At 39.8% G+C, this 19471-nt stretch overlaps 1 long non-coding RNA gene across 1 annotated transcript in view; it reads right to left on the bottom strand.

Moving 5' to 3' along the window:
• Positions 1-18978, bottom strand: part of LOC118248264 (uncharacterized) — a 30318-nt gene extending 11340 nt beyond the window's left edge. Inside the window, exon 1 of the long non-coding RNA XR_004778700.2 lies at positions 18846-18978. This is a non-coding gene — a long non-coding RNA (uncharacterized LOC118248264). The remainder of the gene's footprint in view (positions 1-18845) is intronic.
• Positions 18979-19471: the final 493 nt, after the last annotated feature.

Raw genomic sequence — 19471 nt, 5'->3', positions numbered from 1 at the left:
CGATAAACATTTTGGTCTGGCTGAGGAGATAAGGTTTCTGTTTCAGGGCATTTCAGTCCATCACAACAGTTGCTTAAGGGTCACCAGAATTCGGTGGAAATCAGATACAAGAGAAATCAAGACTGTGCATGTCCTTTTGCTCATGCTTGGCCCAAATAAGTTCAGCTACTAGAGGAAACAGCAGCAAAATCATACCCTTGCCTGCTAAAGGCAATTGAGCTGCTGGAGCTAACAGCTGTCACCAAAGGCTTGGTTACAAATCCCCTGTTGATGGTAAAAATGCCCACAAAGAACCGTCAAGTGGTTGAAACAAAGTCATTCAAACTTTCCATCAAAGTTAAATGTGCTCGCAGTATATTGTAACCACTAAAACGAGTAGTTTTTGCCAGCAGTAACTACTGAGATGCCAAAAATCAAATGATGAATTAGTTCAATAGAAAGTCCAACACAGAGAAGTGAAAGGCAGATTCATCTTATGCAGCGCACATCCTTGCCCAGGACGCTGTGTGTTTGCACAGCCTCAGCACATTTCCCCTTGCATGAAGTTTGGCATTGTACCTGCTCGAGGTGAAGGGCACATTTCCTCGCAGAAGCCACCACTTCACTCACTTCTTCCACAGCTCTGATCAAGATGCATTCCCTGAGCGAAACAGGAATAAAAGCATCGCCTCAATACTGCAGTTAGTGATTCAGTGAACCACAAGCCAGGTCACACACTGGGTGACTGCTGAATCAACTAGCCCATTAGGAGGAATTAAACGGTGCCAGCTTTGCATTCACTGCATGTCTTAGCAAATATCCAATGCTGATGTGCTATATAATGTTTTTTGCTGTTGTTTTTGTTGTTGTTTTTCCTGCAGTGTGCATATTTTAAAGAAAAATAATTTTTCTTCTGCTGTAGATATGATTAGAATTTTAGAAGTAACCCCACTGCAGATTTTGTCTAGGTGATGGTTGGAAGAGTGTGGGAAAGGAAAATTTGGAGTTTAAAAATAAATAAAAAAAACACTACATTTACTCATTCCTCATGAGTGAAAATCTTTTAAGTTAATGCAACAAAATACAGTTCATTCAAACAGAGGGATGAACAGAATATCTGTTTTCTTAAGGTTCAGAAAATCAGACCTCACTGCATCTTTCTACTGAACTTCCCAACAGTTGTTGTTACTGCATTTATATTTTATACATTATGTTAGTCCCTAAAGAGGAAGAAAATCCTTAGTGGTCTTCATTGGCTAACTCAGTTCCGATCTTCTTTAAACTACAATTGCTCAGTTTGCAAACCACCTTTCCGGAAAAGAAGAAAAGATTTTTCTCTCTGAGAATTTGTTTGCAGGTTTCACTCACCCACAGGACCGGGTGAAACCTGTCTGAAGTAGCAGGTCCAAGCAGCACTAAAGAGAGCAGACACAGGCGCGCTACTTTCTTCCAACTGGCAGGAGCTCACTGGCAGCACCAGCAGCAGCACCATATTCTTGAGTTGCAAACTACTACTGGTAAGATAAGAGGTCAGCTGCAGCTGTAGAAATCAGTTCATTCTCCCAGCACCTTCTGTACTTCTCTCTTCATATCCTTGGAGAACACTGTCCATTGTAGTAGTAACACAATGTTTACATGACACTTGTAGGTCTCAATGCTCTTCACAAGAGGCAGCAAATATATTATCCTGTTTTCAAGATATGGAAATGAAGTGACTTAAGGAGAATCAGTGGTTATTTCAGGAAAACAATCCAGGTTTCTTGAGTTGTAGTCGAGATGCTTTTACTGTCATAATATTTGTTAAAGCATTTCAAACAATTGTATATGGATATGAGCACAAAAACTTAACACACGGGCACATGCCTATACTGTTTACCTCAAGAAAAAGAGTGAATTTTCTCCTATGTGCTCATTAACAATATATAATTATTGTTGTAAAATGCAGTAGTAGTACATAAACATAAATTGTATAGACAAATTTCCACCTCTTAAAAAATTCAGACACTATTAAAATAAGTCCTACCCTTGCACTGGTATTCGATCAAAAAAGGATCAGGGAGAGGACAAAAACATTTTCAAATAACTCTATAAAAGAGAAAAGGTAAAATACATAGCCCCAAACATACAGCTCTTTAAGACTTTAAGATAGCTTCATTCAAAATATTTCTCCTGAAGATAAAGTGTGTTTTTACATTGTCTTCAATGTCTTTGATTGCAAAATATCAGTACAGATTTTAGAAAAAAGTCTGTCTCATTAATAGTCAAATGTTAGATATTGGAATGAAAGCTTCAATGATGCTAGCACACCAGAGTAATAGAAATGTTTTTAATAGAAATGTTTTTATAACAGTATGAAATACCAAGATTGGTGATTTCTGTATGGTTTTGTAAACCATAACAAAATTTAACAAACTGCCAAAAGGAAAGCTGGGTACTCCTTTGACAGAAAAGGTCTTAGGTAAAGGCTGTTTTATTTTCATGAAAGCACATCTTAGCACAACAAATCTGAGTGAACAATCATAGATACCTGTAAAAACTGTTTTTAAAACAACTACTGAATTTCCAACCAACTGCAAGACTATGCTCTAAGTTTAGTCCGCTAATATTTAGCGGTCATAACAGGACAGAATAGCTGACCATTGCAACATTACATTTCCTTTCCACGGTGCTAGCAAGACATCAACCATTGCTTCTATGGACTTAGCCTTTACTTATATAAGCGATTAAAAAAACACACAACAAAACTCATTGATTTCACAAGATGTGACTGCCAAGAAAAATGGCTTTCATCACACTTCATAATAAATTTATCTAAAAAGTCATTTGTTTAAAGTATTGCCTCAGAAAGCTCCCTTGAGACATGCCATTTTGATGGCACTCTTTTCATTATTCAAATATAATGAAGTGATTCTGCATGGTTATGCTGGACTATAAATCACCACTGTAAAAAAGGCATGTTCAGCATGTTAACAGACTGAAGATCAGATTTTGAAGAGTGTATTATAACTGCACATGCACTTTATCTCTTGCACATACATACCAGATAGCAGCTCATACTACTTTCCCAAATTCCATCATTATTAAATTTGGGAACTGATAGGGGAGAGAGACTTTAAACAGAGACTGTAATTTCACAGTTCATGTCCAGCACTATTGCAAACATATCTTTATAAAACCTCTCTGTGGTCTTGCACAGCCACCCTGAAATATCAAGTGAAGTCAGCAAAAGAAGAAAGGAGAGTCCTCCAGGTTTTAGAAAAGTTAATTTATAACAATACAGAAGTCAAGTGTAAGACAGTCACAGCCTTGACAGTTCAGAGCACCTACAAAAGAGAAGCTACCCAGAACACCGGCAGTAGCATTTATCACAACCAACATCAAGTTAACAAAGAATTAAGCATACATTAAAGGCTAGATCTAATCAGCGTCTTGAGAAGAAACTGCTCAGCTGATAGGAAAACTCACTTTAAAAGGAGAGTGAAAGTCTAGAAGGACTTGTCTTCTTTCCAAAGCTGATGGGATTTATTTATTTTTTTAATCTCTACCCAGCTTTTTAACTGAGTAAGCGTCAAATGCATCTCTAAGGTTGCAAACTAAAACCCAGTGGGGACTTGTTTCACACAGTGGATTATCCAGAGAGAGACTCGTTCCAAACTTACAGGATAAGTTTTTGACCTGAGTCCTGGTCATGCCTCACAGAAGTCTGGAGTTTGCAGTTCTCAGCAGAAGCACTTCCCTGCAAGTGGGCAGGTTCCTCTTTGTCAGAGCCACGCCGACCGTAAGAGCACCGCGTTATTTCAAATTGCTGAGAAAGTAATTAAAAATGAAATCTTCTACTATCAACGTAACTTAGGAGCGATATAACTTCTGGGCATAGAAGGAACAACCCTTTGCATCTGCATGTGGCCCACTGCACCATTTACTAGCTTTTTCCTACGAACTTGTTCTGAAGAATGGATGTGGGTTATCAAACAGCCCAGCTAAGCCCCCACCAGCACTCCAGTGAGTGCTGCAGTTTTACTGAGACCTCTGAACCCCTGCACATAAGAGAATTTCTGAGGAGATCCTAGGAAGATTTAAAATTGTACAAACAGTATCAATGGAGTACAACCAAGTGATGGTAACTGTGATAACCTGGATAAGGCATCCAAAACTTACTGTGTGCTTCTGCGTGAAAAGCAATCAGTAAGAGCAGATTACACACAAGTTTCAAAAGATTGCATTCCAGTCAATAATGTCTTTCTCCTATTAATCATGCAGTTTTGCCTTACATTTTTATTGCCTTTTGTCATTATATCATATATCCATTCAGATCTTTGAAAACCAAGCCAGAAGACACAAAGAACATTACCATCACAGAAAGACCTAATCTGCAATTAATCTAATGTAAGATAAAGTATTTCAGGACTTCATAAATCATTTCCACATTAAGGATGCAAATCTGGAACGTTTGCCAAGTGAGTAAGCATGGTGGAATGCTATTTAACCTGGCTGATAAGAAAACCATGAAGATGAGGGATATATATAGTGGAAAACAGAAGAGGTTAATGCATTTAGGTTTTTTTGTTTGTTTGTTTGTTTGTTTTAAATCAGACTTGCTAAAAACATGAGAAGGTGACAAACAGAGAAGATCTCAAGATCAGGACATCTGCTTAAATCTTAACAACAATTGCAGCGCTACGTACAGTTAACAGTTCAAGTAACATGCTGAACAACAAAGTAAAGCAGACAATGTGAAAGCGGAGTCTTGAACCAATTCAGTGCTCCCTATTGCACAAGAAACTGACAAACCAACAAATTTTGCAAAACACAACAGAATAGGTGTCCCATCTAACACAGTTGGCTTCAATAGAGCTAAACATTCGATTTGACCAAACAAATTCAGTTAGCTGGTATGGAAGCAGACAAATTCTGCTTACTGCTTTCATGGGCTGCACGGGTATCAGTGTGAAAAAAAAAATACTGACTTCCTGTAATCCCACACAGGGAATAAGCACAGCAATATTTTTCCAGGTTTAAAATGTTGCTTCTCTGTAAATAAGTGAGCAAAGGAAACAACCATGTTCCTACCCTGAAACGTACAGAATTTTAAAGTAATACCAGTGCCACTGAGAAACCAGAGAAAGACGTATCAAGAGACTCAGAAGACTGTTGATTATATGTGTTGCATCATCTTACTAACATCTCACAATTGTTCCTCAAAATTTTGAACCCTTGCAACTCTCATCCTGGTCAGAATCTCCAAACTTCTCTTTGGGGAAAAAAAAAAAAAGGCATGCTCAGAATGGGGGAAAAAAGAGGGATGCAAAAAAACCAACCCAATCAAAATACTCTGTTTTGCGTCTTTGTTTTAAACCCTCATTCAGATACAATCCTTCAATCCTTCCAATTTCTTGCTTTTTCTTAGAAACACAGTTTAAGCTGAAATACTTTAGGGAAAGGAACTGTGACTTGAAAAATAAAAAGTGTTTGTCTGCAGTTCTGTAAGTGTTCATAATAATAATTACTGTGTCTTTATGCTGTCTCTACCATCAGACCACCTCTGACAAAAAGGTAGAGATGTTCACATGCACATCTATTTTGATTGACAATGCACAGGAAAGGACAAAGGCTTGTTTTCCTTTTCACTCTCAGCAGAGGATTTCTGCTGAGAAACAAAGGGACAGTAACCTTGGCTGTACCTTCGGGTAATTTCTGGATTACACTCCCAGTAAAGTGCTGTGCCTCATATTTGAGCTGTTCCAGATCACAGGTTCTCCATTCCCCCATTGAAGCAGGACCATGGTGCTGTCAGGCACATATTTGCTGTGAACTGTATCCAGCCTGAATTTGGATGTTATTACTCATTTATAGTACTGTGCATGGGACCACAATCAAACTTCACAGAGCTAAGAAAGACTGGTACTCCATTCTGTCAGAGAAACAAAGGTAGTTACCAGTTTGGCTAATGCCATCCATCTATTCATATTCACTGCTTCACTCTGTTCAGTTTTATCCTTGTGCTTAGCATCCCCACCCACAGTGAACTGCATATGACAATTTAAACCTGACACACTATTTTAAAGAAAATCTGTCTCATCCTATAAGGCATCGTAAGAACAATTAAAAAAGAGAAGCAAGCATGAAGGGCAATGTGGCATGCACATATCTGTTGCTAAAGCTGATTGAAACATTAATTTAGGCAAGCTTCTCATTCTTGCCGTGATCAGTCAAAATCATTCACGCTCTAAAACACTAGTCATTAACCACATCAGCTATGTACTAAAACAAGGGAAGATTGTTATCCAACTGACATCACCAAGCAGGGCCTTCAGGAACTTTGTTTCGTAGCAATGAAATGCTACAAGTTTCAAAAGAGTTTAGTACAGCCATTAGAATTAGCCAAGTTACTACCGGGTTAAGTTTTACTCAAAAATATACACTGGAAAAGGAGAGCATAAGTATTTTTCCTGCACAGCTGAACTCTTATCCACATGAACTGAGGGAGAAAAACCTTACTTAAAGTCCCCAATTACAAGCTGTGCTTCCATGCTGATTGCATTATACACCATAGGGCAGCAAAGAACTTCTTCAAACTACTGTCAGAAAAATAAGCTTAGAATTTTTTAGGATTTTATAATGAATACAAATTACAATCTGGCCTAAGCTCCAGTCTACCTTTAAAGTTGGAAGAAAAAATAAATTATATTAGGCTACATGTTGCCAGTCACTGGTTTTCAATGGGAAAAAAAAATCTGACATTGAAAACAAAACAAGACAAAATTATAAGGCAGGCTCACAGGCAACTGCGAGCAAGCGGGAAAATACTGCTACATGTCAAGATTTTCAAACTGAAAATAGTTGGTCATTTCAACCCTTCATTTTTCTTTAGAAAGATTTTATGAAAATCTATGGAAATAGCCCAGACAGCACAAAATAAAAGTAAAGGCTATTTTAAGTGTGACTAAAGTTAAATAGAAGATATCAAGTGCATCACAAAGAGCCAAAGTTGTAAAATAAAACTGGACCCAGAGTTCTTTGCTAGCTCCTTTCCTTGGCTTTTTTATTTCTTTCATATTCTTCACCAAAAGAAAACTGCTATTAAGTTCCAGCTGGTAGAGCTGGAAAAGGTTAAAAAAAGAAAAAGTATTTGCACAAAAGATATCAGCAAACACTGAAAAATGCAAAACTATTGCAAAACAAACAGCTCTTGCAAGATACCTTGTGTTTTTATGCACAAATATAACAAATATGAAATGTGAGTGATTTAAATACATAGGTGGATTTTACTAATAGACGTGGTACAGTTGAACAACCTAGCTATACCATCATAATTCCCTGGGTTTGCTTTCTCATGCAAGTATATCTCCTTTAGTCAAAACACATATCATGAAAACAGAAGAAGGCACTGTTCCTATTACACCAGGAGTAGCATCTACGTAAGGGTTCATGCCCTGTATCTTTATGAGGTGTTGACCATAAACGTAGCCGTACTGAAAGAGGAGTATATCACAGAATGGTTGAGGTTAGAAGGGACTTCCAAAGGTCATCTAGTCCAACCCCCTGCTCAAGCAGGGTCACCTAGAGAATGTTACACAGGATGGCATCCAGGCGGGTTTTGAGTATCTCCAAAGGAGACTCCACAGCATCACTGGGCAGCCTATTCCAATGCTCTGTCACCTGAACTGTAAATTTTCTTCCTCACGTGGCAATGAAACCCCCTGTGGTTCAATTTATACCCCTTGTCCTATCACTGGCCACCACTGAGAAGGGTTTGGCACCATCCTCTTTACATTGTCCCCTCAGGTATTTGTGGAGGTTGATAAGATCCCCTCTCAATCTCCTCTTCTCTACGCTAAACAAGCCCAGCTTGCTTAGCCTTTTCTTATAGGACAGATGCTCCAATCCCTTAATCATCTCAGTTCTGCCAAAGTTTTGTTCTTTGTAAGCTAGTATTTTTCAATTACAAAAGTTTACTCAGAAAGGTCAAAACTGTGATGAATTTAGATGAATTTAACTTCTTCCTGTTCAAGTAATAAACTACAGAATTCTGTTAGTTCCGCCTGACTAGTGTTCAGTAAACTGAGAATTAATCTAATTAATACTTCCTCTGATTCTAAAATCATCCTCAGGAGTTTATCAAATTTCTGTAAACATGTCTTAAGTAGGGATTGAACAACTTCAAGCCTATAGATCTATAGAGTTAGCTCTGGGTTTTTTTAGATGACATTCCTGCTCAAAACATAACTGGCAGACATATTTCTGATGTTTGAAAAGTTCAGCAAAGCATTGCATATTCTGCAAAATAGGACATTACACCAGGAAGTAATATGAGATGCAAGAAAGGACTTGATCCACACCAGTTTCACTTGCATTGCAACACAGGAGCATAAACAAATTAGAGCAGTGGAAGAACCCACCTCCGCATCATACACACAAGCCCCAGAGAACCTCGTACTTCACTCACTTACTCTTTCCTCCATGTTCCATAGTGTTTTCTATACGCTCAAAGACCATCTACAGTCTTACAAGGTAAGAACATAAGCAGTAAACTGTTAAATGGATTTATGTGAGGAACATACAGTAATTTAAACATTTAATTGATTGGAGGTACAGAGAGAATGTCTACTATTTCTTCACCATCTCAGGAAAGCAAACAACTTCCACACTTTCACATTCTGCCTTTTGCGAGAAGTACAGGAGATTTTAGCATGTCTTTCACTTAGTTTTCAACATACCCATACTATACATCAAACACCAGTGAAAGGAACATGAAAACTTTTACCCTTAGGTATAGAATGAGTGTTGGACAGGAACCCCATTTTAAACAAAGTACTCCATTACCTCCTCTTAGAGGCTTACCAAACATTTAATAACTTTTCCTATTTTCCTGTAAGCTACCTTTTTTTTTCTTTATGAACAGAAATTCACTTCCACCCAACCAGTATAACTGAGTTCATGACCCCTGGATTCCAAGATATTTATATAACCCCCTAATACAGGAGGAAAAAAACAAGATACATGCATACAAGACAGCAGTAGTCCTTTTTCTGCTCTTGTATGGTCTCACTAATTCCAACTGGAAAAAAGTATCAGTAACAATTTCTAAGCACCTCCTAGTGCTTCCTTTTTACCTTTTCTAAGTTAACAAAATAAGAGCTGCTGCAAATATCTTAAAAAAAGAAAAAATTAAAGAAACAGTAGTAGAGTATATGTCCATTGAGCTCAACAGGAGAAGGGCCCTTTTGACAGTATTCTCTCAGCTATCCATCCAAAGATCTACTGGTGCTCAGATGAACAAATGGAGATAAATATTCTTACATATGCTTAGAGATCTTTCAAGTAAAAAAAAAGAAATCTTAAGACTTTTTTCCCCAAAGGAAAACTCATTCTTGTCAGATGGAAGGTAATACAGCTGCCAACTACAGAATAAAAAGCCAAGCCAGTTGCAACTCCTGCTGATAGTGAAATACTTCCCACGTGACAAATAATTGATTTTGAAGCAAAAAATACAACCAAGTCATACGCATTAAAAATGAACGAGCTATTTCTTATCTGTATAAAATATCCCTCCATTCCGTAGCAGCTGGAATGCAACCTAAGTTTATTAACAAAAGAATAGTCCCTTGAGACATGAACTCACTGAATTGATTGCTGAGTACTGTCAAAAATATTATGAGATACAATCCAGACACTAAATCTCCACTGCTGAGAGAGCTTATTTAATTATTTTCTTGAATGGGGCATTTCTTGACATGGTGGGCGAGGGAATTCACTGTCAAGAAGGCAACATAATTAATTGTGCTGCAAGGAACATGCCCGTTCCATTATGCATTCATCATTGTGCGCTTGAGATGCTGTATTACAACCAACTTGCTGCATTTCTCTTTTAGTTTCGTGGCTGTTCTTCAGGTTTCTCTCCTCTCTTTCCTGTCTTTGGAAGGTGAAAGCAAGAGGATCACCTTCAAATAAAATCGCTTCTCTCCTGGTCTTAGCTAATCAAAAAGCCCTAGAGCCTTTTAGGCCAGAGGTTATTTGTAATAGCAAACTTCCAAAGAATTTCACTATTGTATGTAGCATTAGCGCGAACAGCCATATAAAATTGCACAAATCTGATAACTGTAGCTAAAACACAAACCTTACATCATGACATCTTTGGTCTCGGTGCACTTATTTCAAGGTCAGTCCTTACCCTCAACAGTTCCATCCATCAAAGCTAACAGGTTGCAGATCGAATCAACTGCTAAGAGGCCAGAGTGCAAGATGCAGAGTAATAGCTCTCCCACATCAAGGTTATAGCTTTTGACTTTCACTGCACAGCAGGCCAAATCTAATATTCACATATGAGCTGTAAGAATCATTGAGACTTCATTACAAGAAACATAAAAGAGTACACTGAGTAACTAAGAGCTCCTCTTACTTCCTGATGCATGGTTACATTGGCAGACATTGCTCAGTAAGTTTGCATCCACCCACAATTTTTTCAGATAATAGAAAAGCAAATTAAAAAAGCTCTCTAATAAAATTCTACATCTCCTACACTTGCAGGGATTTTTAGAACATGGGAATTAAATTGTCTTCTATATTGTATTTACCTGCACTTTTTTGATGGGTAGCTATGGATCACAGAATAAAACTATACGTGAAAACAGCAACAATGAAGCAAGTGAAGAAACTGCCCTTCCTTCTCAGACAGTATCGCTGTGGGTGTAATACAGTCAGAAGACAAGCCCAAATTTTGCACAGACTTCTGAAGACAAAAGCAGATTCCTGGCAACAAAAGACAACATTTCTGATTAATTTCTGACGCCCAGCAGCTACTTCTGACAGTAAGAAGCCTTAGCCAAATTCAACCCTTGTGCAACTCCTCTGACCTCAAAACACAGGAAAAAATTGGTACTTGATTTTCAGCTTTGTCCTAATTAGTGCTTGGTATTAGCATGGGAAGTATATATACAGACAGAGCAAATCACAAGCCCAGCTTCTCCCCCAAATACAGCCTGTCAGTATTTGTGATCTGCACAATGCAAGTGTTAAGTTCAACTGTTTTGCCAAACACTTCAAGTCGATTTCAGAGTACAACGTGACCGGCACGCAGAGCTCTCATTATTTTGCTAATGCAGTATGCTTGGTGCCTAAGCACAAAACCACAAGAGAGAAAGCTGAAGCAAAGCATCCCTCAGAAAACTGATTTAACATTTAAGGCATGCACATCACGCTTTGCGATTCATACTGCAAAGCTATGGCTAGCAACAAGTTAACAGGGCCTTCCCAGGAAAACTGTGCCAAAACAAATGAGAACCATAAACAAATAGAAGCCCGCACTATTTAACAGCTGAGAGGCAGAAAGCAGGACTATTTTACCAGAATTAGATTCCATTAACTTGTAACCTTCTACATTTGTTATTAAAGATGGCATTTATAACCGATGTAGGGATTTTTTTTTTCCCATCCACTGGACTAGGCTCTTGGTAGGATGATGAACAAAGTCTATAAATTGTCTTTTGTCACACTGCTTTTAGAGAGAAAAATTATATGCTAATATATAAATGAAAAATTATGATTCATTGTAAGAGCAACAGTGAAATGCTCTATTTTGTCTAGAAACCTTTTCAGAACATGTATTTTAATCAGTAGCAAGGCGAACCAAAAAATGCAAACTCATGGTAAAGAGCCTGATGTTTAGGCACAAGACGTTTTCAAGTTTTCCCTGGGGAGAAAATTCAATCTGAAAGAATTCAAAAATGACACAGGCATGAATTCATCACCTGCTGGCTAGCTTACTGCGTCACAGCATTCTCTGATTTTCTTCTCTACATTATTTCTAATAAACAGCTATAACTGTAAGCAAAGGCATTTTCATAAAGCTCTGGCATTGCAGACAATCAGATTCTAAGACCGAAACTGTCTTCACAGGGGAGAGGCAGTACAGTTCAGTAAACTGCACAGGGGACTGCAACGATCATTTGCGACTGCTCCACACAGTTTTGAAGACAGCGTTAGGTCCAAAGAAACATTTTAAGAAGTAGAGAATGCTGCAGAAAATCTGAGCTAATCAATAGTTCTGCTCCTAAATACTTCTTAGGACTACTGCCCTGATAAGAAACACAATTTTCACAGCAATTTCTATTCTCTTTTCTGCTCTGCATCCTTTTTCTGTTCCCTGACGGAATCCCTCTGCGTAACTCCCTACAGCATAACTTAGGTGCCGTGGTATTTTATGCCCAAGACTGACAAACATAACTCCTCAACGGCTGCCAGCTACAAATGAACCTGGGCAAGGGACAAAATATTCCTGAGATCTTTCCTTTCTATTCCATTTATGTTGAACGTTGGGCCTTGCACTTTTCCTTCCGATACAAAGGTTTTAAAGCAATGGGCAAAGCAGTGGACTTTCCTGAGATAGTGTGAAATTTCACTGAATATTTACTTAAAGAACATGTAATAGCAATAATTTCTTGCTAACAGACCATATTAAATTGAAAGAAATTTGAAAGCTCCAAGCTTTAATTTTGCATAAACAGTTCTTGAGCCTAGAGCAGCATTCAGGATGCTGTAACATCTCTGGGAGCTTTTAAAGGCAAGAAAATGGCATCTTCCTTCTCGCTGCCTATTACCCACCTGCCTACCTCCACTGACGAAATCAGATGGCCAATTTATAAATGCCCCTTCATCTTTATAATTAATCAAGTGTGTATGTCTACTTGACACTCCTGAAGCTCTTACAAATGTCTCTTCTTGGCACCTATCCATCTTTAAAAATTGCTGCCTAATAGAGCCAATGTGGAAAAACTTGTGTTCCTCTTTCCCTGAGCAGGCTTCGAAGAACAACGGAGCTGTTTATAAACATTACGACTGAGCATCAATAAGTAATCAGCAAACACCTTCGGAACTGCAGCTGTTTCACAGCTAAGCATCTTTTAAAACTTTGCCTTAAAACTTAATTACTATTAGGCCCTGCTTCAAGTGTATTTTAGCAGGGGCTGCTGACAGGAGTCTCTCCAGCTCGAGGTGCAGCTGCAGCCTCTCCTGCCCTAGGCTGCAGTCTCACTACATGCTGGCAAACATCTGGAGGGATGCACTGTGATATGAAATGCAGTCCCGTACCTGACTACCTGCAGTTATTTCACATAGGTCAGGTCCAAACAAGGCAGGACGCTAGTGTGAGCTCAGCACCTTTAAGGCTGTCAGTAAGAAGATACGTGTATAAACCTAGAGACAAAAACTTCGGGGGGGTCACACAAGACTCAAACCATGAATAACAAAGTGATTCCTACAACTCCTCCCACGGGCGGGGAACAAAGAGTTTGCACTTGGTTCCCTTGCCTGGAGAAGGCAGCTGCTGTGGTTCTGGAGGTTGGTCCATTTCTTTCAGCTGGGCTGTACATGGGACCTGGGGGGGATCAGCCACAGCACGTCCCCTACAACAGCCTTACTGGGGGATGAGAAGTGTCACACTTACTTTGCACCGGGCACCTCAAAACATTTACCAAGTTCATTATTTCCTCAGTTTTGTTCTTTAAACCAGCCCTTATTAGCTGCAAAAAAAAGCATATGGAACCCTGCTATAGCAAAGCTATTCGATATTTGTCTGATTTTGGATCAGCATATCATCTGAAGCAATCACTCCTCACGTTCAACTTTAATGGGGCTAACTGAAACAGAAGGATTGAGAAAGCCACAAGTTCCATTTCCAAGCAGCATGTTCAACCGGCTTATGAAAGGTTAAAATCAAGAATAAGAAAACAGCTTTATTCCTCCAGGAGTAATGTCATTTGATCAGTTTAAACACAGATGTTTTGAACTCCACATCTAATAAAAAGTATACCAAGGCTCCAGAGATCTGCACCAATAGGGAAATTCCTTCCCTTTAAAATAGATTCTCATTATAATGTCTTCTACTATGCAAATATCTGACAGAGAAATTATAACAGCCAAAGTAGTGGGTGGTCTGCTTGGGTGACAACGCTGATACATCCCTAATGATAATACATGATTTGTTACTGATAAAGAGCACTCAATATTCTCAAAATACAGATATTTACGTAGCTGGACAATCAATTGATCTGTCCATAGAGGCTGAAAGATTAATGGCTGCATACTCTAAACCAGGCTTCTGAATGCCTCAGGGGAAATAAAGGCTCATTGCAATGCCCAATTCGCAGGCATCTCTTAAGATAAGCAAGCAAAATACCTTTTTTTTTTTTAAAAAAAATTCCCCTGCCCCTCCCCCCCCCAAAAAAAAACAAAACTCAAAACTTGAAAGTTGTCTTCTCCCTTAAAAACACCATAATATTCCAAATGACTTTATAACACTGAGCAAACATTTGCACATGAATAAATAAGGCTCGTAAAGAATTTATAAAATGAATTTCCTTAACCTCATCCTTAGTCTAAGCGTGAGCAGTGCTGCAGCGCCGTGTTAACAATCCGAAGTACCAAAGTAATGCAGTGCTTAAAGAGCGGATCTGGGTAAATATTCACAGCGCACTGGTAGTTTGTGATGCATCCCACTCCCTGACTTCCATCCTCCTCCTTTCTGTTGATCTACTTCATTTTCAGGTGGTTCCTTTTGCACTGGAGTGGATGCTTTTCTATTGCCTTGCAAAGATAAGGAAATTTCTGGATGGGAAAGCAACAGAACACATCCTAGAGGTTCAACCTGTAAACAGCAAACCCTGGGTTCATTGTCAAGAGAGAACTGGTGACTGTAACACATGTACTTCCTAACATGTCACAAAAGCATTCCTAAACAGGGTTGATATTTGATGACATTTTACAGCAACTAGCTTGGAGAACGTGACAGGCTGCCTAATAGGTCCCCACAAAAAGTCCCACATTCCCCTGTACAGGAGGATTCTGCGTTTACAGGTAAGGAGTATTACTGAATAGAGGAAGAGGAGAAAAGGAAAAGTTGTCTGAAATTAGATATCACACCCTGACTTACCACAGTTAAAGATGGAAGTAGATACATTTGTCTTAAAAGATTTTTGTTAGATAGCTAAAGCTGATAATGAGCAGGTAATATTCTTTTGTTTAAGTTACTTCTGCATTTCATTTTGTGCTTTACCCCAGATCCTCAAAGCTCTACACCAGAGAAATATAATGCAATAAATACCATCAGTGAGCCGTATCGGCTTCCAAACACGTAATCATGTACTCCAGCCTGGGTGACATACCAGGGCACAGCACTCAGAGCAATTGCAGCAGGTGTAATTCTGAACATCAGCATAACCAGCTCTTTCTAATCTTCCCATGAGCGCTCCTGGATGCTGATCTTTGACATAGCTGCAAACTGCATTGTGAAAAATGAACAACACAATATTGACAGCACTGATTATTTAGAAACCATGACCAGTTTCATTGCATCACTGCAGACATTCATTTGCCCTCTGATTTGAGGGTGGCATACACTATCGCAGGTATCAGTCATTTAGCCATAGGTTACGTTCCTTTAAGAGACTGACTGAATCTTGCAAACCCCTGAGAGGACAGAGGATGTGCCATCTCCCAGGAGCACAAGCCTGCTGTGGATAACCCTGAGCACAGCAAGAGAACCGTGCCTGGGCACAGGGCTGGCAGCCTGAATTCCTTTGGTAGCACATACTGGCGACTCAGCCAAGCCCCGTGGATGGCAAAATGTGTTTTCTGGGGACTGAGATGACTGTGCCAAGTTTGCTGCAACTACAAGGCTGTGAAATGAAGGACCACGACAGGTGGGTTTGACTGAGGCAGCAGTTTGCACAGTTGTAGTTCACACTGCGCCTCACGCTGATTTGCAATAAACCTCAAAAAATCTCGCCTGATTATTAAGGGTTTGGGGAAGTTGCAAGATGAGAAGTAGCATGGGGTTCCCTACACTCCCTTGTGAGGTGTCCTGTGAGCTATTTCAGCTGGGCCAGCCTGGCCTCAGCTCTGGCAGGGTGGAGGAGATGCACCCTGTCAGCATCCCTTGCACTCACTGCAGCAGCTACACCCAGCACGTCCTGCCAGAAACAGCAGCACCACAAAGGTCACCAGAGCTACCGAGCCCGTGCCACCCTGAGCAAACCAAGGTAAAGCGCTGTGGTAAATGTATCGGACAGGTTAGAAGCAGGGCTCTGTTGTTGCTGAGATGGATCTAAAATTACTTACCAAGAAAATAATGCTTGTTAATAATGAGGCCTGCATGCTCAGCATCTTTAGGTCACCCCACTTCATTGGATATATTAATACCTCCAAGGCACTTTGGCAAATGGAAGGCTTTATGAAAATGCTAAGTAGCCGCCTGCATATATGGAATTTAGGTTTGTACTTGACACTGAACTAAGAACAAAACATTGTTTGGCAAGGCCAGAAGAGAACGCTGAGTACAGCGCTTCCCAAGAGAAACCTGGACCCATGCTGGTGTACCAGCAGAGGCCTCTCTCCAAGAAACCTATAATACCCTGCTTAGTTTTCAATAAAATCTGTTAGTACAATCACTGACTTCTAATATGCTTTGTCTTGTACATCACTTGGTCATTATTCTTTGTGAGCATGTTGTCACTATTTAATTCATCTAAGTTGTATCCATGGCAATGGCTAGGAGTTGACTAAAGAAAAAGGAATGTAGTCATAGGCCAGTAGCTCAGTAACATAAGGAAAAACAGCAGCCCATTAATGAAGTGAGAGGAGGTGAACAGGAGCTAGAAGAATGCTAACAAAAGAGAGGGGAGTTGTAATGACAGTAGCGAAGGAGGGCAGGGAAGTACAGGAAGCTGCCAAACTCTGGTTGAACTAACTTGGCTAATCTTGTATTTTTAGCATTATTAATCTTCAGTGGTCACTTCGAGTATTCAAATAAATACAAACAAACTTGGAGGAAGATGCCAACTAATTCCTCACTGAATTAGGTCTGTCAAATTTAAGTGCTTATCTACACGAGTGCCTTGTGCTGCTTTATCTTCCACGGAACAGCAAAGCAGCATGGGCTGCAGCTCCTAAGCAAATTCACTTGCATGGATTTAAAAGGTTCCAGAGCTCCCTTACAGGATAATACAGTTGTCAAGAAAGTAACAAGGCCCACGGTGAAAACTGTGCCTTTCTGTAAATTATCCATACCAGCAAACAGTGACAGCAGTATAACTGCAACTGTCTTTACTATGTAAATAACTTACCATTAGCAGCTCAAGGCAAAATCCCAGGTTGTGAATTTATACAACTTTGATGCTGATCTTTATTGAAAACTACACATACCACATTAGTGAGCCATCAGGAAGAAGCTTTGATGAAATTCACCCAAACCGGAAAAGTGTTAGAGGTTTTCCAGAATTACCACAGGCTACAGTGGTTAATGAAACACAAACTACACAAGCACCCTCTAGTTTCAGGTTTCGTTACAAAAAAGCCTCATCCAGGTTGTAAGGCAAGAAGAGTACCTCAAGCAGTTACATCTCACTGCTTAGAATCAGAGCTTTGTAATCACGTCTCTGTCTAACAGTACATTGTGCCTTCCAGGTTTTGAGTCTGAGAGACTGAGTTAAAAGAGTTTAATACCAACACAAGATATGTTATCGCGTTGTTGTGTATGCTTCTCAGGTACAGGCTGCAGCTTATAAAATAGAAATTACCAGCTACTTATACCGATTTCCAGCTAAAATGGGTTAACTGTTTCTTCATAAGGCAGTAAATTCTCCTTAGTAACTAAAAGTGTCAAACCTGCTATGCACAAGAAAAAAACTGATTTCGATCTGTTTACAAACATGAGTTAAAATTCCTTCTGCCTGACTGCTCTTTAAACAATAGATCTGAAATCACCTGAGCAAAACTGCAAAAGATCTTGTAAACTGAAGCATCTTTGTCTATAGTAAGATGTTGTTGCATTAATTTAACTAAATCACTTTTGAAATCACTTTAGCTACAAATTTAGCACAATTCTCTCAGACTGCGTACATCATCTTGCATCTTCCTTAAATAAAGCGAACAAAGTGTTACTTTTAACAACAAGAGCAGAATACATCTGTTGCCTCAAATATTCGATCAACTGGAGACTGAGGAAACATTCACTCGCAGTGGCAGCTGAACATATGGGGGTTACTATTACACACATTATTAGCTTAGCTTCATATTTTACCACTTTTGCCACAACAGACAATCTCAATCTTGCTATGTAAACAGAAGGGCTATCTCAGAACTGCAGGAACGATCTTATGAGAAGCTGGAAAACATCAGTTTGGACAAGCTATTTTTTCTTGTAACACATGTTAACGTAAGATAAAAGATATATAGGCTAAAAGGTGGACTAACACTTTTTCAGTTTAGGAATTCTTCCCATTACCACGTTCCTCATCCTTATATCTGCAGTGTACTTAAAAGCCATTAAATATGGTCCTGGGGCCTCTGAAGCATGTAATTACTAAGATAAAATATGAAAGCATCTATTTGTCTATGTTGCCAGCTCTACAGGCTGCCGAAAGGACTGTGCCCTGTGCTACGTTCTCTCAGGCTTTGACAGAAAGATTTTATTTGTCCAAACCAGCCAGAGCAGATGCATCAAAATATAGACTTTTACACCGTCCACATGAAAGCTTTTTAATACAATGGGAACACTCAAAGAAAAGGATAAAAGTCACCTATTATTCCAAAAGCAGCAAGTAGGCACACTCAGTACTACTGAAAGTGTCTGAAATCCCTCTTACATTTAGTGATATGGGAATGCTTAAAAAAAAAAAACACAACTCCATCACCCACTGGCAGCTGGGATTCTGAAGTCCCCTTCAGAAGAGATCAGTGCCTGCCCCTCCTCTCCCCCTAGTGAGGAAGCTGTAGACCACGATGAGGTCTCCCCTCATCCCCCTCTTCTCCAGGCTGAACAGGCCCAGTGACCTCAGCCGCCCCTCATACGTCTTCCCCTCTAGGCCCCTTACCATCTTCGTAGCCCTCCTCTGGACACTCTCCAACAGTTTAATGTCCTTTTTGTACTGTGGTGCCCAGAACTGCACACAGTGCTCGAGGTGAGGCCGCACAGCGCAGAGCAGAGCGGGACAATCACTTCCCTCGACCGACTGGCGGTGCCGTGCTTGGTGCGCCCCAGGATGCGGTTGGCCCTCCTGGCTGCCAGGGCACACTGCTGGCTCATATTCAACTTGCTGTCAACCACAACCCCCAGATCCCTCTCTGCGGGGCTGCTCTCCAGCGTCTCGTCGCCCAGTCTGTAAGTCAGAAAGAAGTCAGAAATGGTCCATGTAGCCAGACATACTCCTGTGACTTTTTCTAGAAGTTTTAGGGTCACATACACTATTTACTCGACTTCAAGATACAGCCTAGATTAGTCAAAAAGACCATCTTATCCTTATTTTCATATAAGGATAAACATGGAGCTTGCTTATCCCTTAATTCTTTGCAGTACTCTGAGCTACCAACCCAAACAGAATTAACTCTAGTGAATGAATTGACCAGTTCTATCAGAAGAGAAATTTTTAAAAGTTGCATTCCCCCACTTTTCTGAGTTGCTACTAAACTTGGGATTGCGAACTGAAAGAATGCATGCCAG

Source organism: Cygnus atratus, chromosome 10 (assembly GCF_013377495.2).
Source record: "Cygnus atratus isolate AKBS03 ecotype Queensland, Australia chromosome 10, CAtr_DNAZoo_HiC_assembly, whole genome shotgun sequence".
Lineage (NCBI taxonomy): Eukaryota > Metazoa > Chordata > Aves > Anseriformes > Anatidae > Cygnus > Cygnus atratus.
This window is presented reverse-complemented; position numbering and strand designations above follow the sequence as displayed.